This window comes from Protopterus annectens, chromosome 17.part0 (assembly GCF_019279795.1).
Source record: "Protopterus annectens isolate FY-2018-M chromosome 17.part0, PAN1.0, whole genome shotgun sequence".
Classification (NCBI taxonomy): Eukaryota; Metazoa; Chordata; order Ceratodontiformes; family Protopteridae; genus Protopterus; species Protopterus annectens.
In genome coordinates, this window is record NC_056751.1 from 780,189,965 (window position 1) to 780,215,181 (window position 25,217).

The 25,217-nt window shown below is 35.5% G+C and overlaps 1 protein-coding gene across 1 annotated transcript in view; it reads left to right on the plus strand.

The window, feature by feature from the left end:
• LOC122791509 (neoverrucotoxin subunit alpha-like) overlaps positions 1-25,217 on the plus strand; it is a 372,162-nt gene that overhangs the window by 168,586 nt on the left and 178,359 nt on the right. The window lies entirely within an intron of this gene.

The following is a 25,217-nucleotide window of genomic DNA, read 5'->3' on the forward strand; positions in this document are numbered from 1 at the left end:
GAACAGAACTCTTTTAGCCTATACCTTGCTTAATTTCATACTCCAAGGCCAAACCTGACCATTAAGTCATTATTCCATTTATTTTCTGACCACCTGTGTTAGTATTCCAATCACTTATAGTAAAAGTAATACTTTTAATGTTATTTCCAGAAGGTGCTGAGATCCTCATAAAACTGTTTGACATTCACCTGTTTGGCATCTGTAGTTGGAGCATAAACTTATATCCCTGTAATTTCTGAGATGTACCATTCACCAAATAATTTCAATGGTGTCAGCTAGTCTAACTGAGCAGCCCCAAATGTATTTTTTTTATCTATGAGATTGCATTACTAAGTTTTCAATGCACCAAGTTTCTCGTTTTTCGCTATGGAATAAGTATGTTAAATTAAGGAGGATGATGGACTTGCCTCCTGCAAAACATGCTTTTTATCTTGGTGACACTCACAGCATCAACAGGTGTGCTGTTAAATGAGTTTTAATTCATCAGCAGATTATGTATTGACTTCCAGATTATATATTGACTTTTCATTGGGCACTATTCCTTATTACTTCACAAAATATCTTCATGGACCAGTAAGATGATCAGATGAAAACTGGATTGAACAAAAGAACTGCAGCGCTATAACTTAAGGATGCCTTTACTGGCTGCACATAAAAGGAATGCTGATCTGGATACAGTTACAATTCTTACACTTTTATATCAGAAAACAAATCCTATTTAAGCACCTTATTTATTCAAAAATGAAAACCTGTAATTAGGGATTATTTTATAAGTATGTTTGGATTTTTTTAACTTTGCTAACTTTGAATTACAATGCTTAGCAGTGAGGTTTATTTTAAGTAAACATTAGTTTGTTTAATCTGAATCTAATATTACATCCATACATTTAAGTTTTTTGTGTTAAAATGAAAATGACTGTGTATGTCTATACGATATAATTGTTGGTGTCCTGATACTTGTATGAGAACTGACATTCTTAGAAAATGTTTATATATGTATTTATTTATATCTACTAGCTTTTTAGGTATTCATCTATAATTATTGCATATGGTATTCAGTTGAACTTACTCTTACTATGAACTCCCACCGGATGTAGTTATTGGTGGTTAACAACATGTCTATGCATCACATGCACTTATATCTTTGGGTCATTTCAGCTATTTGTGCTTTTTGAATGGATTCATTACAATATACAAGGACATTAATGTTAAGAACATCCAGAACAGCAGGGAAAATGCACATGTGAGAAACTATTGTTTGCTGCCTTGATTTTATGTGCTGTCAACAGAGCAGCGCTTAACTTACTTGGTGCTAGAGTTCATTTGTTTTATAGAAAGGTATGGTCAAACTACCAGAAACACGACTGCTAAATCAATGAGAAAAGGAGATACTTTGCTTAACACTGAACATAAAAAATGGCGAAACACACATTCTTGAAAACAAGCAATTAATACTAATTTATTGAAATGATACAGGAAACTCCAAACCACCATAAACATAACTTCTTACAAGATGGCCAAGCCCCAGCGCCCCATATGGAGATTGTGCCCTGCACATCCCCTGATAACTATGTCTATGAACTCCAACAAAACAGAACAGTGCAGAAAGGTTCTATGTCTATTCCTCACTGCACTGTGATATTCCACATCTCACACCAACAAAAGACCTGATACTTCTTTCCAAAGAAGTGCAATATATCAATAAACTGCTCGGCCAGATACTATCCACGACTGTACATATTAACAGAACTTACAGACAAACACCAAATATCGTCATCATCGTCGTCATCATCATTGTCATCATCATCATCGTCATCATCTTCATTGTCATCGTCGTCATCATCAGCAGCATCATCATCATCGTCGTCATCATCATTGTCATCGTCGTCACCATCATCATCATCATTGTCGTCATCATCATTGTCGTCGTCATTGTCATTATCATTGTCATAATCATCATTGTCATCATCATTGTCATCATCATTGTCATCATTATCATCATCATCATCATCATCATTGTCGTCATCATCATTGTCATCGTCATCATCGTCATCATCATCATCGTCACCATCATCGTCATCATCATCATTGTCGTCATCATCGTCATCATCATTGTCGTCATCATCATCATCATCGTTGTCATCATCATCACCATCATCGTCATCATCATCATTGTCATCATCGTCATCATCATTGTCGTCATTGTCATTATCATCGTCATCATCATCATTGTCGTCATCATCGTCATCATCGTCGCATCATCATTATCATCATCATCATTGTCATCGTCATCATCCCTCTTTTTTCCACTTTTACATGGAGCTGGGGATGCCACATCAACATCAGTTAATGTGACCAAATCATTTAAAGTCAATGTTTATACCAGAGACTGGTTAACCCTGACATTACCAGCATAATAAAAAAAATAAATATATGCATGTAATGTAGTAATTACACAGATACAAAACAATTGCACTGCTGACCTCCCTACCAATTAAACATAAAACAGACCTCACCTCAAAACTCTAACTACAATCATTACATGTCCATTAGAGAAGCTACATTAATCCAGCTGTACATTCAAACTTATTTGTTCATAGGTTAGTACTAGGCTAACTGCCTTTGTGAGCCATTTTAAGCCTAACCAATAATCCCCTGTGAGTTTCAAACCCTGTACCTTGTGTTTGTAAGGTAAACACCTTAACCATTAGGCCACCCTCCCCACCCTTCCCCTTGCAGATTGTTACAAATATGGGTATTTGATGATAATCACTAAACCTGTGTGTGTGTGTGTGTGTGTGCGTGTGTGTGTGTGTGTGTGTGTGTGTGTGTGTGCGTGTGTGCGTGTGTGTGTGTGAGTGTGTGTGTGTGTTTGTTTATCTAGCTATATAAATCACAGATGATTAAATCAATAAGGATTCAAGTAATTAAGTTCATCTAAATGACCTGCAAATAATAAAACTGAAACTAAATATCTTTTCCGTGATGTATATGGAGACATAAATCTAAATTGTTCAGATTTTGGAGAGGCACCCCTAATTTATTCTTAAACTTTTGCTTCATCCCTCCTAAAATTGAAATTATTTTCCGAAGTTTTAAGTTTAACATTGTCAGCATTTAAACAAATGTTCATAAGTCAGGGCCTTCTCCCTCACTATTTTTTCTTTCATCTATAACTCGAGGTAAGTTGAAAGGTATGTGTGGAGAGTAAGAGAGCAAGCCCCTAATCCTCATCCTTGTGTATTCCAACTCTGTGCCACATCAACTTCGGCATGACATCAAAGATACTAAACGTCCTATCTCCACCATGTTTAGCCAACTTACTAAAAACTAAAATAGAAGTTTATACAGTACACCACACACACATACACACGCCACACACACACACACACACACACACACACACACACACACACACACACACACACACACACACACACACACACACACACACACACACACACACACACACACACAGACACAGACACACATTCACACACACAGACACACACACAGACACACACACACACACACACACACACACACACACACACACACACACACAGACACACACACACACACAGACACACAGACACACACACACAGACACACACACACACACACACACGCCACATACACGCCACACACACACACACACACACAGATATATACACAGAGACACACACTCACACCACACATACACACAGACAGACACACAGACACACACACACACACACACACACACACACACACACACACACACACACACACACACAGACACACACACACAGACACACATTCACACCACACAGACACACAGACACACACACACACACACACACACACACACACACACACACACACACACACACACACACACACATACACACACTCACACCACACACACACACACACACACACACACACACACACACACACACACACACACACACACACACACACACACTCACCACAAAGACAGACACCTTTGTTTGGCAGTCAGCACAGTGGGTCAAGCTTTGCGTTATTAATGAGCTGTTTCCAGTAGTCTAGGGTTCAATATTTGATTCCTGACATCTCCATTTGCCTGTTTTTTTTTTAATTTCTTCTAATCTTTTGGGTTTTTAACACCATGGTGGGACTGGACCCCATTCCTAATTCAAAGTACAATTAAAGTTCAAGAAATTAGTATTGTTTCAATCTTTGATGTCATCCCAGAAATGCTCTTTGCAGCACCTGCGATGTGCCGAATAATGACTCCTGCAGTTTGTATGGGGTTACATATGTTGGCAACATGTCTAAATATGATTGTAGATTCTTTTTTTATAAGACCTGTTGCTCCTACTACTATTGGAACTGTCTGGGTATCTTTCTTCTACATTGCTCTCGTTTCTGCCTGCAAATCCTGATATTTTATGACTTTCTGTCTCTCTGCACACAAGAAACTGCAGTCACTGGGTGTGGTGATTTTAATGATCAATGCTACTTTTGTCTTCTTTTCATGGACCACTATATCTGTTTTTTTTAGCATCTATATTTTGAACTGTTGGTAATGGGTGATCTCGTGTGATGTAAACTTCATCATTTTCTATGATGCTGTGTGGCTCATGTTTCCAGTGTTTTTCAGTACCATAATGTCTGCACAATCCCCAATGTTTGCACAATCCCCAGTGCAACAGTCTTGCCATGTTATTATGCCTTTCAGTATGTAGTCTTTCTGCCATTAATATATCACACCCAGCAACAAGCTGTGTGACTGTTCCCAATTCTGTTTTACAAAACCTACATTTTCCCATTTCTCCCACATGTTCAATGGACTTTGTAAACCAACGTGTACATAACTCACTATCTTGGGCCCCTGTTATTAACTTTTCATCTCTTGTTAACCATTCATGCATTCATTCCTGGTAAACATGAGGTTCTTCCAGAAGTTTTTTATACTTGCAACTATATTTATGCATTTTCCACATTTCCTGCCTTCTCATCTGATCTTTCACCTTATATTCCTTCTTTTGTTTTTTGGCACATTCAGTTGCTGCCTGATTTTTATCAACTTCTGTTTTGATTTGTATCTGATCACTTCTACCTACCATTATAAGCTAGTTACTATATATTTTAAATGTTTTACTTGAGCTTTTAACATAGTGTATTACATACTCTGAAATGTCTTTAACTTGTTCTGCCCAACTACTTGTGTCCTTAGTAACTTGCAATATGTGCTTGAAATGTATACATTTTTGTCCTTTCTTTGTAACCTGCAAGTTGTAAATTCAAATGTAACTGTAATATGTTTTGGAGCTTATCTCCCTGGCCTTCACTGAAAATGGGCTCTTCTGGCCCAGTGGACTTCCTGGTCATCAAACTTAAATAAATAAATAATTTCAATTCCTGCTTCACACCGCTATACTTCTGCTAGATTAAGCAGAGAATGCATCTTACATTTATTCTCCTCATGTTTCAAAACTTTCACTACGTTTGGATCCTGCGAGGTCAGCAGATATGTGTGGAGCATACCTCTCAAACTCTTAAAGCAAGAAATCTGGACAAAGCCACAAATAATGGGGGACAAAGACCCAAAAATAGGGACAATTTTTAAATATTGCACTTATAAACTTAGAAAGTTGATAAAATAACAGGCTTTATGTTAGCATGAATTTTCTGAAGGGTATGAAGTCTGAAACCTAAATGCCTGTCATTATTTTCTGACTTGCCAATAATTTCCCAGAAAACCATAATTTCGTGAAAACTGGGCCAAAAATATGTGGGAAAAATCTGGACATTTTGCAAAATTCTGTACAGTTGAAAGGTATGGCCGAGTCCCATTATTGCAGATGTATACATGTAGTCAGTTTCAAGGAGGCTCATCCCTTCTTCAGAACGGGAAATATATAATCTTGGTATACACCGATTTTTATAAATCGTTTGGTGAGCATGAAGCATCCTTCTTGTTTTCCTGTCGAATCTATCCAACACATTTTGGGCCAAATCTATCACTCCAAAGCTGTAAGTTAGGACAGGAAGAGTAAATTGGTTTATAGCTCAGACTTTGTTCATAGGTTCATAGGGAGATACTAGGCTATCTGCCCTAAGTCATTTATAAGCCTAGCCAGAGTGTATTTGGCTTCCACCTCCCTATTAGATTAGCCTACTGTGACTCTGTAAAGTAGGTCACAGAAGGTACCCTTTTAAGATTAGTTTACTGTGCCTCTGCCTAGCAGGGACACAGAAGAGATCCCAGGGGTGAATTTGCGATTTCCCATCCACGCGTCAAGATTTCGCTTGAAGAGGGTGAGTGAGCGGCTATGTCTAACATGAATTGGGATTCTATTCCAGAGTGAGGGGAGCCTCTGGGAAATGAATCTGTCCCTCCAGCATTTCCTATTTATTTTTGTGCTGAGGTTTAGGTCCCTGGAGCGTGTCGCTCTAAGGGACTTGGATTTTTTGAGGTGGAGCATGTCCATTAATTCTGGGTTTGACATGGCTTTGTACGTCAGGCATAGATCGCCTCTGAGTAGACGGTAAGCAACTGAGTAGAGCTGGAGTTTCTTTAGTCGAGCTGCATAGGACATCGGTTTGTACCCATGATCCTCTTGGTGAGGTACTTTTGGGGTCTCTCCAGTTGCTGCAGGTGTCGGGTAAGGTACATCCCAAAAGGGGCATTGTATTCAATTATGGGCCTGATGAGTGATGAGTAGAGGGGCACAATGACCTCTCTTGATCTAGATGCGAACCCTTTCGTGATAAGGTGGGCTATATAGAAGGTCTTTCTAACCACTTTGGCAACGTGATTATCAAAGGAGAGATTACTATCTACGTTTGTCCCCAAATCTTGAATTACTTCTTCCGTACTTAATGGATTACCACCTATGTGGTAATTTGTGGGCACCTTGTTTTTCCCAAAGGGGATGACTATGCACTTTTTAGCATTTAGCTTGAGGCCGTGACTCTGGCACCAAGCATCCGTCTCTGTGAGACCCTTTTGGAGGATGCTTGTGTCAGCTGGAGATTTGATTATGGCCCCCAGTTTGCAGTCATCTGCGAACTTTGTCAGCCATAATCCCCCCGTGTTAGCCTGACCCTCAGAGAAGTATATACCGAACAAGAGAGGTCCCAGAACTGAGCCCTGTGGGATGCCACTTGAAACTGGTTTGGATTCGGACATGGCACCTGTGATTCTGACCATGTGGGCTCTATCTCTGAGCCAGTTTGCAACCCATCTTGTGATATAGGGGTTGATATTTAAGCTGGTAAGCTTATTTATGATGCCCGAGTGGGGTATTGTGTCGAAGGCTTTTGCAAGATCCAGGTAGGCTGTGTGGACTACCTTGCTCTCATCTATGGCTTTGGTAACTGTTTCAAAGAAATCAACTAGGTTTAAGAGTCAAGATCTGCCCTTAACAAAGCCGAATTGGGTAGGGTCCAGTGTCTGGAGGCTCCCAATGTCTTTATTTATGAGTTCCATAGCGCCATAGCTTTACAGACCAGACTAGTCAGGCTTATGGGGTGATAGTTTCCGGTGTCCATTGTGGCACCACCTTTGTGGAGTGGGACCACTGTAGCAGTACACCATTCTTTGGGTACATATCCTGTAGTAAGGCTAAGTTTGAACAGTGGCTTAATGTGAGGGGTCAGTTCTTCTTGGAGCTCATGTAAGACACAGCCTGGGACACTGTCCGGTCCCATAGATGCTGTTTTTCTTGCTTTGTAGAGGGCAGCTTTCACCTGTGCATCTGTTATGTCAGGGAGGTTACATTCAGTTGTAATAGGCATTTGCTCCTTTGGGGCAGAAGGGGGGAGAAGTTTGCGCTGAATCTGTCTGCCAGGAAGTTGGCTATGTCTGTAGGTTCAGTATATTTTGTACCGTTATGCAACAATTCAGAGCATATCTGGGAGTTTCCGCCCATGTTCGTGACATAACTAAAGAAGGCCTTGTGATTATCTTTAGTGTCTAGGGAAATTTTTCTTTTGAAACTGGCCTTTGATGATTTTATGATGGATCCCTTTTTGGGATTTTGCTCTGTCATGTAGTAGCTTCCTCCTTCTGTTGTATTGCTTATTTATGGCTGGGGTCCACCAGACCGGTCTCCTGTTTTTGGAGGAGTGAGTCTTGGTTTTATTTGGGATAGCATGATCCATGCATTCCTGCAGGTGCTCATAGAATGCATTTGTAAAAGGTTCTGCGGACTGGGCTGTATTATCCTCCGGCACAGGGGCTTTGAAGGATTCCACCTCAGTCTTGAGAAGTGCAAAGTTTGCTTTTGAGAAATTCTTTACAGTGATCTCCTTGGCTGGGGGTGGGGACGGGATATGGATGTCCAGGGAAATTTGTTTATGGTCTGTTCTTACCAATGAGGGGTTTATAGCTGGTGTGGAACATAGAGTCCCCATGTTGGTGAAGACCAGGTCCAATATGTTGTTCCCTCTTGTGGGAGTGGTGACCAGTTGTTCCATTGTGTTAGAGTTTATAAATTCAAGGAACCATTGGGTGAGGGTGTCTGGGCTTGAGTAGTTTTCCCAGTCAATGTTTGGGTAGTTGAAGTCACCCAATAACATAGTGTTTGGAGAGACCTTCATTTTCTCCAGTGTTCTCAGGAATGCCAAGTGGGGTTCTTGCAATAGTGAGGGTGTTCTGTAGCAGGCTACAAACTGAAAGGCAGTTTTGCTCGCTGTTAGTTGCACATGGATGGTTTCCGATGCTTTGTGCAGTGCCACTAACCTGGAGGTGTAGGTATCTTTGATGAATATAGATACTCCCCCTCCTTTTGTGCTTCAGTCCGAGTTTTGGGGCCGAAATGCATGGTATGAGTTATAACCTGGTAGTGCTGGGGTGCTCTCAGGAGCCTTGAACCAGGTTTCTGTTACTGTACAGACATCGATTTTCTCCATACTGTGGAGTGCTTTGAGTGCATGCATCTTAAGGTTTAGACTTCTGGCATTGAGTAGCATTACCTTTAGTTTTTTTATCCTTGGGTTGTCTATGGAGGTGGGTTTGTCCTTTGAGCCTTGCCTAAAAAAGGCACTATGGGGGTGGCAAGAGCCTTGGCCAGTATACGAAAGCCTAAGGGTGACAGGTGCAAGCCATCCCTAGCAAAGCAACGTGGCTTGTCAAGCATGTCATCCCAGGCTGACAGACACTGGATCCCCTTTGAATGACACCAATACTTTAGCCAATTGTTGAAACTGATCATTTTGTCTTTATACTGTGGCATCATTCTTGGTGAGGGAAAGATGCTACTCAAGGTCAGGGTCATACCAGCCTGCGCTACATGGTCAGAGAGCTCCTCTGTCTCTTTTCATGTAGTCCAGGGAGGTACATCTCAGGTCATTCACACCAACATGGACAATGACGGAGTCATACTTGTACTTGCTTTGGAGTGACCTGAGTGCTTGTGTTATGTGGTAGATCCTGACACCTGACAGGCAGCTTACAGTGACCTTCTTCTTGTTCAGTCTGGTGAGCGGGACGTCAGTGTGCTGGACAATAGAGTCCCCTATAACAAGTGTATTTGGTGTGTTGTTTGGCCTTAAGGGCTGTGACTGTGAGGCACACTGATTTTGTGAGATATGGGAGCCTCCGAGTATGGTTTTGTGTGTTTGTGTTGGGTATGCAGATGCAATAGGTCTATGTGAAACTGTATTTGTGGTGTGGGTGGTTACCTTTTCCTCCTGACTGACTGTGCCAGTCTTGGGTTGCGAGAGCTCTGCCTCCAGTTTGGCTGTGTAACTGTATCTCTCACATGTATTAGAGTTTGTTGGAAGGAGGAGAGGGCTGTCTGTGTACATAAGGCAATTGTAACATTGCCTCAAAATTCCCAGATTCACCAGCTGGACTGGAGTGTAACCTTGAAACTGACCCTTGGACATACCAGATTAGTATAGGGAACTGTTTTTTTACTGATCAGATTAGAGAAGGGAACTGATTTTTCACTTGATCAGGAAGGACCAATCGGGAGCCTAATACTTATGAGAAGTCAAGGAGGGTGTAGTGCTTTAGTTAGTTTCCTTATAAGAGCTGAGCAAGTGCAGGGCTTTAGAAAGAGAATAGAGTGATTACTTTGAGAGTTTGAACAGTTCTAAGGGAAAAAGTGAAGAGCAGACTTTTTGGAGACTGGAATAGTTTAAACCTGTTTAGGTGGTGCTGCCCGACGCTGCTCAGTGCGCAAAACTGTGCAAAAAGAGAGTTGTAGGGTTTTGAGAGAGAGATCAAGGAGTTTAGAATTGACCCAAAATGGCCAATAAAACTACAGCTTCTAGGTAGTAACTACTCCTCCAGGGACAGGCAGGCTGTTCAGTGTTAACCACTCCCACTGGTGAACACAGAGACTTCCCTTTAGCCCAAGTAAGCACTGACCTTCTAGAAACTTTCAAACAGTTCAGAACAGCAAATCTGTAACTGAACTGTCTTAACTTTCAGAAAGTGGGAAAAAAGCAAGATTTTTTTTTTCTTTTTGTTGTAGTTTAAAGGTAGCAGAGATACACAAGCAGCAAAATAATCACAACAGTGCAATAAATGACCCCACACTTGAGTGCTAGGCCAAAATCAGGTAAAATGCAGTTTTTAGAGAAAAAAATTATTTTAAATTAAGTGCAACACAGGAAATGCAGTAAACAGGCTCTAGATGTGTTCCAAGTACTGTTACTGTTACAGATATAAACTTTAGCAAGCCGGAAAATGCCAAAAAGTAGGCGGCAAAGCAGTAAAACTTAGCAAAAAATCAGAAGAAAATACTTAAAATCACAAAAGTGGCTCCTTTTCTTCTCTCAGCGTTTTCTCCCCTTGGTAGGTGCTTCAGCAACAACTAGGAAGCCTGAAAAGATGCCAAAACCAAGAGGCAGTCGGGTTTTAAGAGAGACAGAGCAAGGAGTTTAGAACTGACCCAAAATGGCCAATAAAACTACAGCTTCTAGGTAGTAACCACTCCTCCAGGGACAGGCAGGCTTTTCAGTGTTAACCACTCCCACTGGTGAACACAGAGACTTCCCTTTAGTCCAAGCAAGCACTGGCCTTCTAGAAACTTCCAAACAGTTCAGAACAGCAAATCTGTAACTGAACTTTCTTAACTTTCAGAAAGTGGGAAAAAAGCAAGATTTTTTTTTTTTTTATTTTTGTTGTAGTTTAAAGGTAGCAGAGATACACAAGCAGCAAAATAATCACAACAGTGCAATAAATGACCCCACACTTGAGTGCTAGGCCAAAATCAGGTAAAATGCAGTTTTTAGAGAAAAAAATGATTTTAAATTAAGTGCAACACAGGAAATGCAGTAAACAGGCTCTAGATGTGTTCCAAGTACTGTTACTGTTACAGATATAAACTTTAGCAAGCCAGAAAATGCCTGTTTTCAGGATTAATTTAAGTCTTCTAAAGTATTCCTTACTGAGTTGTATTCACATTTGTTCATGCTTCATTGCTGATCCTTCATCACTTCCCAAATATTTATACACTCCCTCTTGCTCAAGTTCTTTTATATCATATTCTTGTCCCAAAGTGTTTTCTTGGTGCTGTAGTTTTCCTGCTTTATAGGTTGCTTTTGCATATTTATCAAGACCAAATTATATTCTTATATCATCTGAAAAAGTTTTGACAACTTGCAGTTGTGCTTTCAGTTTCTCAACTGATCAGCTATACAGTTTTAAGTCATCAACAAAGAGAATAAGAGAAGTCTTTACACTTTTGTTGTTTTCTAGGAGCAAAATTATAACTATTGCTTAATATGTTAAATAAACAACTTAAAGGGTTAAGGGCAAGACAGAATAGTGGTGACAGAGAGTCACCCAGGAATATCCCTTTTTGAATTTTTATCCCTGGAATAATAATTTGTCCTTTATCATGGCTTAATTGCAAAGTGGTCTGCCACTGTTTCATGCTCACTGTAATGTAGTCAATCAGTGTAGGGTGTATCTTGTACATTTTTAAGGACTTTTTTATCCATGAATGTTGGATATTATCAAATACATTTTTATAGTCAATCTATGCCATACTTAGATCCTTCCTCTTTTCACAGTTCTCCACTATGACTTTATTTAACAAACAAATGATCCTTTGTTCCATATGACTTTCTTTTATTGCCCTTTTGTTCTAGTGCCATAATTGAGTTTTCTTGTAAGTGACTATCAACTCTGTTGGCATTAATACCAGTATATAGTTTATATGTTTTCAGAAGGCAAGCTATTGGTCTAGGTTTTTAGGGAAGCTTGCCGGTTCATTCTTAAGTAGTAGCATAGTTTTTCCTGTTGTTAGCCAAGTTGGTGTCTGTTTGGAGTGCACATATAAATAGTTCTTACTAATGGCTAAGTATTTGTGCAGAGATGTTAATACTTCTAGCTAGAAGTTAGGTACTGCATCTGGGCCTGAGGTTTTCCAATTAGAGGCTTTTCCTAACTTTGTTTCAATCTCTCTGGCTGTTACTTCATCCCATTTCATATCCTGTACCTTTAAACTTCTTATTCTTTCTTTAACCTCTCTCTCTTTCCCGTGTCCATATTTCTTCATCAGATGTCTCCTGATCTTCCTGCTTCTCCTTACTTTGTGGACTTGCCAGCTGCGTGAATCTGAGCATGTTGCTTAAAATGGCCATCTTCTTGTGTCACCTCTGAAAAGGGACATAAGTGAAAAAAAGAAAAAAAAATTCTTATACCTAAAATAATCTCTTACCCTTAGTTTAATTGAAAAATAGTTAAAAAGAGAGAGAAAAGAAAGGAATGAAATATGGACAACAATTGCCTTTCATAAGAATGTAAAAATATATAAATTGTCATGTTGCATACATAAAAGGACACAACAATATCTACGTAAAGCACCTTAGCCCACCTTAGACAACATAATCCCTCAAACTCAAACCTATATTTTCTTTGACTTAAATGGTAAAAAACACACCAAAGGAACATTACCCATCTAAATTGCAAGGATAATGGTCTCAAATTAAATGTAAAAAAAACGTAGCATAGCTCATTTTGGTAAGCAAAATAGTGAGACAATCAGACAGTGTTTTAAGGGCTCTAGGTACTCTTGTATTTAATTCCTTATCATTCGGCTATCATGTCTCAACAGTAGTTCATAAAGCCTTTTATATGGCCAGTCTAATTTCCAAAGAGATCTCCACTAGATCCAAAGACATCTAAATTTCCCTTTACTCATATCTTATCAGATGCATTATTGAATACAATTCGCCTTTTAGCATGTATTTAAATAAACATATCACACAATTTGAGAGACCTCAGACATTCATAGCTAAAATGATTAGTGGCTTCAAAAATCTTAGTTATCAGGAGAGAGGGGCAGTCCTTTTTCTATACCCAGTCTCTTACTGACTCCTACATGGAGATATATGTCTAGTCTTTTATGCTATGAAAGATCCAACACTATTTGATCTCCTAATCCTGCACAAAACTAATGGTATGTCAAATACTTGGTTAAAGGAACTAAACTTTCATCAGCAGATAAATAAGACATGATTGTATAATAGAACCTTATCCCAAAGTATCCTTGCGCTGTGGAACAAACTTCCACTAAATGTCAAGAAGACACCTTTACCACCTTCAAGGTAAGCCTAGATAATTGGATGGGCAGTCTCAAATTCTCTTTCAGGTTATCTTGTCTTGTCCTTAAGTCTAGAGGAAAATTCTGAATAGAGTTGTTGGCTAGGCTTGAAATAGTCTAGAGGCTGATTGACTAGTACTTAACTATGAACCTATGAACTTTAATCTCTCCTAGTAATGGAATGTATTCTTTGTATGAAAAAACAGTTAAAATTAAAATAATAAGTAATTGACTAAAGCACTAGGGACACTAGCCAACTGAAAAATGGACTTAAAGACAAAATGGATATGATTCTGTTAAAATAATTAAACATATTTAGACTAGAAAATAGACACATACTAAGCTAGCCGTAGAAAAGGAAAAAGAAAAAAAAAATTAGGGGCTGATTTTAAAAGAGTTTCGCTTAGTGTAAATGGCCACCTACACTGAGTGCAGGTCTTTTAGAATCTGGCCCGTGGTGCAAACCAGTTTATAGATAGGCCTCACACCAAAATAATTCACTTACACTGAGAGCAACTCTTGTAGACTCTGGCCCACAAAGTCCTCATCTCTAAATAAATTAGAAAAAATACTCATAAGACACACCTTTTATAAAGATCTGTGGAAAATACCTAAAGCCTTGTTCAGTAAAAAATTAAGAAAACTAATGAAGCCAATTGAACAGAACAGTACTGTAACCAATAGAAACAACATGTACAACAAACACATAAATATGCATTAGGGATAATTATTTTATAATACAAGGAGTATGCAAGAGTAAAGAAAGTGCTTCCTAAGTCTTCTCCACTGGTCATAAACCTCTGTTGATAAACATATAATGCATGGCATTTATGTATATGAATGTGCTGTATGTGAGTGATGTATAATATCCTTTTCTGCACATTTAAGGAGCAAGTTTTAAGATGACTGGAGAAGAATCGTGAACGAATTCCCCCTTACCCAACATATTTAATGTGGTATCACACAACGCTGACCCCTACACATTTGATTTATACGCTTATTTCTCTACACTATCACAGTCCATTATATATCTGTAATCTATATCCATCCATATATATATATATATATATATATATATATATATATATATATATATATATATATACTCCCCACTTCCAAGTCAAAAAACACCCCCCCAAAAAAAGAAAAAAAATACAGGAGAGGGTAATATTAAACATGGCTCCTCTCCTTTAAACTTGTTTTTGCAAGAGGCAAGCCCTCCACACCCCCTGAATTTATAAACTTATGCATACCAATTCTGAGATTGTCATACCTCAGATAAAAGGGGATATTCTGTGAAATGGGCATTTCAGATGTGGTATATGCAAATCTTGATTTTGGGTCATTCTGTCTCCACATTCTGAGACGTGGCAATTAGTGTGTGTGTTTTTATATACATATATATATATATATATATATATATATATATATATATATAGGCATTGATAAACAGAGTTATATGCATATGCAGACAGACAGATATATGCAGATTCATAGATGTATAGAGATATCTAGGTGCAATGTATCTGAGTGTAAAGTGTTGTCAAAAAGCATCACAGAACAACCACAAATGTCATGTGAACTCGTGGCAGGTGTTTCTAATTCATCATGTACAAACTTATATAACTTATAATGGAGGAATTTTTTATTTTGTACATCTGCAAATCATGCTGGTGGGCTGGTCAGTTGGCCCTTTTCAGCTAGAACACAGGCCAAAGGCATTCAGGAATGAAGGTTCCCGGGGGCGTGGCCAAGGATGAACACAGGATAGCAGCAGATTTCTTCAGCTCCACCAATTTCATTACACTGACAGGAATTAATTACTTAAAAAATTAATTTTTGAAGTAATTTTCTTTCTAAATATATTTGTTTTATATAGTTCTTGAACTAAATCTAAAAAAGAAAGGAAATTTTAACAATATTCCTGTCAGAAATCACATTGGAAATTTTCCTGTCAGTTTATCAGTCTGAAATGAGTTCCAGTAAGACAAATTCTCAGGACTCCAGCATCAAGAAAGAACTTCAGTCTCTGATAGCCATAGTCCAGCAACTTACTGCTAAGATGGATAAAATGGATACTAAAATTGATACCTTCATAGAAAAAACTACAAAACAAATAGACTTGTTACATATAGACCTGCAACAACAGAAGATCCAGATGACAGGCATAGAAGAAGCTGTGAATGACATGGAAAATAGAATCCAAGAAGAGGAAATCAACACTGAGTTTCTGCTGAAACAAAATACACACTTACAAACAAAGCTGGATGACTTGGAAAATAGATCTAGGTGCAATAACATTAGGATTTTTGGACTGCCAGAAAATATTGAAGGTAACAATATTACTTCTTTTTTAACAACATGGCTCCCTAAAACTTTAGACTTACCAGAAGCATTCTCTTTTGGTATCGAAAGAGCACATAGATCTATACCTAATACCAACTCTAACAAAAACTATCCTAGATCAGTTATAGTTAGATTTCTATCATCTTTTGATAAAGAGATGGTTCTTAAATTTGCTTGGGCTAAAGCTCCTGTTAAGTTTAATGAGACAGCTGTGCGTTTTGACAATGACTATTCTCCCTTGGTAATAGCTAAAAGAAATGTTTTTCTGCCACTAATAAATGAGCTTAAAAAAGCACAGTTTAAAACATACCTTCTGTTTCCTGCCAAGCTAAAAATCTTCCTTCCTGATGGTCCTAAAATTTTTGATGATTAGACTCTGCTTTACTGTTTATCAAAAAAATAAGATTTTAGATAAAATAGAGGAAATGGAATGGGCTAGTCCTTCATTAAAGAGACTGGCAACTAAAACTTCGTGGAAGACTTCTGAGAGGAAGAAGAGACTAAAGAATAAATGATTTGTTCTATGTTTTTTTTCTTTTTTTTCTCCCATCATTTTACTTCATTATTAATCTTTTTAAATATAGTTCCTGCATTTCCAGAAAGCCACAAATGTTCTGAAAAAGATTTAATCAAAGTTATTCTCTGTGTGCAAAGAAATGTTTTGTTTCATAACCAGTCAAAATATCTGAGGAACTAATAACAAACTATTATTCAATTTGTTTCTCTTTCTGAAAAAGAGAAGTAAGGTCAGTAACTTGATACATTTTTTTTCCTTTTTTTTTCCTTTCCTTCTTTTCTTTGTTTAAACAATGACATTCTATTTAGATTATGTAGTGGGTAAAGGGTGGGGGAGGGCAGGGAGAGAAGAGTAATGAAAATATGATAAATAGAATAATAACATATTTATTCCTTGTAAAAAGTTTATATGTTCTTCAAATGCTATTCCTAATTATACTTTCTTGATTATACTGCTTATGCTTGTTTGTAAATAATATGTCATGCTTTAACTAATAATAATTAGAACTAAACAATAGTAAATAATGTGTTTTATTTTTAACTCTATTAATATAAACAGTAAGTAATATTCCATTGTATATATAGAAATGCTTTTGATCATATAGACACAGTAAATAATGAGATTTGCATAGAATTGAGTTGGGACAGTGATATTGAGTTTTATTACCTATTAATAACTTTGGGCTTGATTTCACTTGCATAGAGGCTGTGGTAACCTGTGGGGTACATCACGAAGGTTTTGTCATGTTTAGATGCATTAACACTGCTAAATGAATGTTTGTCACTAGTTTTTAACAAGTTTCCCGCCAAAATGTTAAGGGAGACAATCTGGGATGTAGGCTACTTCATGAACAGTGTCCTCATGCTGTTTCAAAAGCTTCAACTCTCAGAATTCTCACAGAGAAGCTGAAAGCAGTTAACCTGACCTTTGACCCAGATATCACACAAACACATCACAGATTCAGGAAGAACACTCTACCAGGAAGTAGAACTGATGCAACTGTGACTATGTGAAGGAAAATGAACTCGTTGACATTTAAATGTGAGTTATTTTATATAATTACTTAAATATCTATGTTATAATTCATAAAATATGTCAATTATAATAATTTTAAATGATGCAGTTTCTTGTAGTAAGTAAATGTCTTATTTTAGAAGGCATAGAAATTGAAACATTTATTCAAGTGTTTTTGAAAATCTACCTGACTGCAGCATACTAATCTGTGTTCAAAACTTATGTTCCAAACATATACATTACTATAACTCATTTAATTCATCTGATTGACAAGCATAAATAACTTTATAACTCTATTCTGGAAGAAATTGTCTTGTGATATATTTTAAAGCAGTAGTATAGACATACAAAATGCAGATGTTTTTTTTTTTTTTACAATAATGCAAGTGTTTCTGAGAACTTGCATAACTATGCAGTATGATTTATAACAACTTCTATAAATGTAATATTTTTTTCTATTGACAATAATGAGTATGAGTAAAATGCTCATATACAAGCAATTCAAGGTTTTTTTTTCTGGAAGCTGTTAACTGCATTTACATGACAGAAAATAGATGCATCTTAATATATGTAATGTCTGAACCATATTACCCAAAGTTTTTCATTTAAATGAATGTTAGAACTTATTTTTACATACTTTCTCTCTCTTTCTTTCACTCTCTCTCCCTCTTTCACGTCTTTTATTTCTCTCTCCTCTTGGTTCCTAATATCAAGTTTATTTGAATGCTATTTGAATACAAGTGTATTATATTACATAGATGTATATAGTAGTATGAATAGTTTAAAAAAAAAGTTTATTTTAGTTTATATGATGCTGTTTTATCAAATGTGTAGTCTTGTCTTGCTAGATAATTGAATTGAAAGCTGTTAATTTAAGTTAAATATAACCAGTATTAAAGTGATAAGGTGGTAGCTGAGGTACTGCTGCTTAGGGTAGGGGTTAACTTGAGTGGTAAATACTACTCTAAGTTGGAGTTTTTAACTCCAGGCTGGATGCAAGGTTTAATCCTTACATTATTTTCACTTGTTCATTGTTATATGTATATAGTTTTGACATCCACAATATATTTTGTACACTCATTGTCACTACAAACAAAATTGAATCCTATACAAAATCCCATAAGAGATTCAATAAATACAACTATATTTAAAGGTACACCTAAAGGAGGAGATGTAACATTACTTATGTTGTTATTTGTTATTGTGATCATAAGATTCTTAAGTTTTAAAAATGCCAAATGACATCTTTAAAAGGAATTTCTTTAAACATTAATGGATTGAATAATCCGTGTAAAAGGGCAAGCCTAATAAGATACATTAATTTACATAAGGCCAACTTAGTCTTCCTGCAAGAAACACATCTCTTGAAAAAAGATATTGATAAACTAGCCACAAATAAATATAGAGTATTGGTTAGTTCAGAGCACACTCAGAAAAAAAGAGGAGTGGCTATTTTATGGAATAAAAGTATGCCTATTCCTAAAACCATTAAGTCTTATCAGGATGACAAAGGAATGTTTTGTATGGTTACAATACAAATTAATGGGAAGACTTACACTTTAATTAATGTATATTGGATACCTGGAATTGGTATTAATACAGTGAAACATCATCTTGATAAGATTATATCATTCTCTATAGGAGATATTATCTTAGCTGGTGACTTTAATTGTATACTACATGAAAGTGATACTACCACTATAGGAAAAAGATGAAATACTTCTAATGCAAAACATTTAAATGATTTTGCTAATTCTTATCATTTGAATGATATTAATAATCAGATAGATTCAAAATCATTACCATACACCTTTTTTTCTAACAGATACAAAACTTATTCAAAAATAGATAGGGTCTTTATTTCTAACCAGATGGTAACAGATTTAATTAATTCCAAAATCATTTCATGTCCAATATCTGATCATAATTCAATTGTTTTTGAATTCATGATAAAAAATACTCATAATGTTCAGATCAAAAGGATACCAGCATACTTAACTCAACTAAAAGACTATAAAGAATATATACTTTCAGAAGTACAACATTTTCTAGACATAAATAATACTCCTGAAGTCTCCATTGTCTATGTTTGGGATGCCTTAAAATCATATCTATATGGACAAAGTATAAGATGGTATAATAATAAAAGGAAATCTTGGGATAAGGAATTGTTAGATATTCAAAGTAAATTAGACTCTTATAAACATAATAATAAAGAAAATATTATGGATAAGAAAGTCATTGAAGAAATAAACAAACTAAATGATAAATACAAAGAAATTTTAACTCATAAAGTTAAAATAACTCTAGAGAAATACAAGTTTTTGTCTTACTCAATAAGCCCCAAATACTTACATAGACTTAAAAATAAAACAAAAAGGTTGAATAAACAAAACCATATCAAAGAAATCTTTTCTCTAAGGAAAAAGAAAAATGTTTCTAGTCTACCAGAAATATTAGATGAATTTAGAAATCACTTTCACAATATTAACAATAATAACATTAACATGGAACCTAAAGATAAAATAAAGGCGTTTATAACCACAAACATGAATAAAAAGCTTAATAAACAACAGATTAAACTATTGGACAAAAGTATTTCATATACAGAGGTTATTACACAAATAAATAAGCTTAAACCAAACAAAGCACCGGGTAATGATGGTATTATACCAGAGATATATAAAATCCTTTCTAAAAGTACATATTCATTAATACATAAGGTTTTTATTTTGGCCCAAACTGAGTTAATAACCCCCCCCCCATCTTGGCAATATACATTTATTTTGCCAATTTTAAAACCTAATAAAGATTCAACTAGATGTCCTTCATATCGGCCCATCTCATTACTTAATGTTGATTATAAAATGTTTGAGTATTTTTGCTGATAGATTGAAGACAATCATTCCCGGCATTATAGATATAGATCAGACAGGCTTCATTGTAAATAGAAATACGTTTGATAATATAAGAAGAACTTTAACATTAATTGATTTTGCAAATAGGAAAAAGAAAGATTTAACACTTATTAGTCTTGATATAAGTTCAGCATTTGATTCAGTAAGTTGGGACTATCTGTTTACCTTACTGAAGTGCACAAACTTCTCAGATGCATTTGTAAATCTAATTGAGCATTTATATAAAGGAACGTTGGCTTATATTAAGGTAGGAACATATGTTTCACAAAAAATACCCATTCTTAAAGATACAAAACAAGGATGTCCACTTTCTCCACTATTATTCACTTTAGTAATGGAGCCTTGGGCTAATTTGATCAGAAACAGTACTGACATAGAGGGTTTTGAAATAGATGAAAATACAACATCCAAAATTCAACTTTTTGCAGATGATGTTCTAATTACATCAGCAGGATCTAATTATTCTATGCAATCTCTATTTGATAAAATGATGAATTTTAAAAGTATTTCTGGTTTAATATTCAATGAAGAAAAAACTAAAATACTACCTATATATACACGAAAAAATATTCTCATTATTAATTTTACTAAATATGTACCCAATTCAGGTCAGATAACTTATTTAGGTATAATACTATCTAAAGATATTAAATCTATTATATATAATAATTATAATACCTGTTTTCATAATATACAAAATCTTTTAATACCTGGAATAATATGTTTTTACTATGGAGGAGAGACTTACAATTATTAAAATGATAATATTCCCCAAGATTTTATACTTAATACAATCAATAATACTTCCACCTACAAAAATAATTATCAAGAAACTGAATACACTAATGTTAAATTTCCTATGGGCACCTAATATACCTAGGATTGCATTAAAGAAACATACTAATAGCTGGTCTCAAGGGGGTATTTCTTTTCCAGACTTTAATTTATATACTATTTCTTCTATTGTAAAAGTTATTACTTTATTAATAGATCAGTCATATGTCGCAAAATGGAAAGATTATTGGGAGCTAATTAGTATGCACTTCATGAAAATCTCCTTAACACATAAAAATATGATTGTAAATAACTCCATGTTATGGTTACTAAATGAATTTTGTACTTCACCTATTACACCTAAACATATGGTTTGTTACCCATTAAATATTATTATTGGCTATCGTAACTTTATATTCATGCACCCTAAGTATAGGGAATGGAATTTTATTATATTCCCTATAATGTATACTCAGGGCATGCTTTTGTTATCTACTTCTGAAGGAACTCATTTAGCTATAGATAATGATCTAAAGTACTGGTATCAGTTGATATCTGATAATAAAGTTAAAAATTTAGATTTCTTAAAACAAGAATTTGATCTAAGAGAAACTTGCTGGTTAGAGGTTCAGACCTTTAGACAACATCTCATTGATAGAATAGATTTAATGTCTATAACAGTTAAAGAATCTATTCCAACACTGATTGATTACTTGATATTAAATTTACAATATAAAGTTTCTGATAAAGGTAAACTTTCATACATACATAAAATTATCAGACAAGAAACTTTTTACAGTGTAGATACATACTGGAATTATTTCACTTCTATTAATGGGGACCCACCAAATCAACAAGATAAACAATATATATTGGAATCTGCTTATAGAACTACGTCTTCCATTGTCTGGAGACTTTATACATGGAAATTTTTACATAGATCTTTTTATACACCTTTGATGATGAGTAAAATAAATAATAAAGATAATCTATGTAAGAGATGTAATGTAGAAATTAATGCTGACTGGGCCCATATGTTTTATGACTGTATAAAATTGAAAGAATACTGGAAATCAGTTAATGAATTTTGCAGGCTCTTTTTACAGATAATTTCATTATTTCTAAATCTCTTATATTATTCAACACACCTGTACCTCAAAGTGTTAAAAGGTTAAGCTTCCCTTGTTATGGTCTATTTTAGCAGTGGCTAGGAAAATAATAACCAGAAATTGGATTTCAGATACACCTCCTTCGTTCAATGAATTTAAAAATGTTATGAATATAGTGTGCCATATGGAAATAAACACAATTAGGTCAAGAACAACTAGAAAAACATCTTATTATATTGTATGGGATAATTTACAAAATTTGTTAAAAAAATCCTAATTTCAATAGCATGGTATTTTAGTTTAATTAATTATCTGATTGTAGTGGATGTCTTTGTAAATACTTTAGTTTTTTGTTGAATGTTATAATCATATTTATGTTTAATTACTTGTATAAAATTGTTATGATATTTCTCTTGTATGTTAAAACAATAAACCTGTTTTAAAAAAAAAAAAAAGGAATGAAGGTTCCCTATTTAAAGCCCAATCAGAATTTCCCGGCAACAAACTGAATAAGGTAAATGTATAGTTCATCAGACACACCAAAACTTAAGGTTACACCAAGGAACAAAAACATTTTTTGCTGCATTTCCTAATGTGGGGACTGGGGAACTTTGCCTCAACTGCCTCATTCATTACTTGGTTTCTTACTGGAAGTGTAAGACAAGATAAAACAAGTCTTAACACTTTGAAAATTAAAGTGTCAACCAAAAAAAAAAAAAAAACAGAAAAACATTTAGAGCTTTTTTCAGGGGTGCTAAGTACCCCTGTTATTTGTATATACTAAAGATGAGGCTGATGTACCTTAGAAAAGGAGTGAAGTATTCTGATACACATTCTTGAAATAAATTTGCGCACCCTTTGTTTCCACTTACATTTTTTATTGTTTTGAAGATCACAGTTAATATCCTTGTTTTTAAGCACAGGAAAAAACATAGAAATATGTTGAAACAGTAAAATTCTGCCCACACAACTACAATCTTTCAGAGCAGTTGAATAGTATAAAATTAGTTCAAAACTTCCATATTTGGGAAGACAGAATTAGAGGGACAGGCTCCATTAGGTTCTGATTCATTACTTACAATATCTATAATGATGTAAAGTAGCTTGAATATTTACAAATTTGCTGGGTCCTTCTGTGAAGATAAGCTGTAAATTTAATATCATTGCATAATAAACTGTAAGACAGTAATGGCTGTGTGCATGTTGTACAATGTTTGACAGGTTAAGCCAAAAACCTATTAGAATAGGAAAAATATAATAATGGAGTAAGAAAAAAAGATGAAATGAAGGAAGTGAGAAAGGTTGATGTGGATTATGGGTAATTAAAGCCTTTACATTTTAGAAACCCTAAGTGTAATAAAAGTGAATATGCCTGGAGTACCACAAACTTCGATTGGGAAGAAGTTCCCTTGAGTAGTAACCAGTTTCTGGAAGGTTGCCTGTGGTACAAGAAATGAAAGCACACAGTTTGCAAGATGGTATTGTGTAGTGATAGGGAAATAGTAAATAAGTTTGGGAGGTAGACAAGTGCATTTCAGATGTTTAAGAAAAGTAGTTTGTAAAGGATGACAGGGAAAGGTTGATGTTAGACAGGAATTACAGGGTCTATATTAAATCAGCAAATGCTTTAAAAAGTTAAGGCTGATTTATCAACCCCATGTAAGTGAAAGCTTACAATCCCAAACACTCAGAACAGTGATTTTTTTTTCCCAGGGAAAAATAATCACTGTTTCACAAAAAAAAAATCAAAACTTTAAAACATTACATAACGTGGGGTGGACCCCACACCTCCCGATGTGCCCCCCACACCCCCCTACTTAAATATACCAACTCCAAGATCGCACAACAATGACAAAAACAGTAAAGTAACAGAGGTGGCCAAGAGATTTCTTTAGCAGGGAAAGAAATCGCTTATATGCCGTTTCGCTATTTTGCTGTTTCGTGCTTTCAAGTTCGAGTTCGATCAAGACGCATTCGAAGGATTGTGTCTTCGATTATGTAATAGGAACCCAAATTGCAGTAGTTCAGATAAGAAGGTTGCAGTAGTTTATCTTCTTGTTTGACAAGTTCATGAAGTGGCATTTTATTTAGTGTTTTTTGTAAGATGGATGTATTTCTCGAGTGTTGTAATGTAATTAGAGGTAGATTGCATTGAAGTTTTGGGATGAGTAGTTTTTAGCAACTGAGTATCTGGTTCAGGTAGGAGTAGACTGATTAAAAATAGGAACAGAAATTGATGATGGAACATGTTTGTGGTGATGTCAGCATCAAGACTGAAGCTAAGACAGAAATCCATCAAAACTCCAGGATGCTTGCAGCATTCTGTTTAGATGATGGCAGTATTGGGAGATTAGAGATAAAGAAAATTCCTTTATTGGAAATCCTTAATTAGGCATACAATACATAGAGTTAGCTTGTGCTAAGAAAATAAGGTGCAGAAATTAAGAAAGTCTGTGGGGGGGGGGTGAAGGCATCTTTAGCATACTTCTCAGCTGCATAAATTGTTGCAGAATGTCCAGATTTTTGTCTCATATTTTGGTCCATTTTTCATAAAATTGTGTTTTTTCCTGGTAAATTATTGGCAAATCATTAAAGATTGAAGTTAGAAAATAATGACAGACATTTAAGTTTCAGACTTCATACCCTTCAGAATATTCATGCTAATGCAAATGCTGTTATTCTATTAACTTTCTAAGTTTGCAAGAGCAATATTTAAAACTTGTCCCTATTTTTGGGCCTTTGTCCCACTTTTGTTTATGGCTTTGTCCAGATTTCTTGCTCTAAGATGATCTTTAGTAAATTTCTTTGGCTATGCTGAAAATGGACTGCAAGGGTAGCTAGCCTAGTACCTACCTATGAAATTAATAACCTATAGGCTATATCTGTAGATAACTACATGTACTTTGAAATACTCTTTAGGTAATCATTTTTGTCTATAACTGTATAGATTAATAATCAGCTCCAGTAACCACAAATTTCGTGTGGTCTAATAACTTAATAA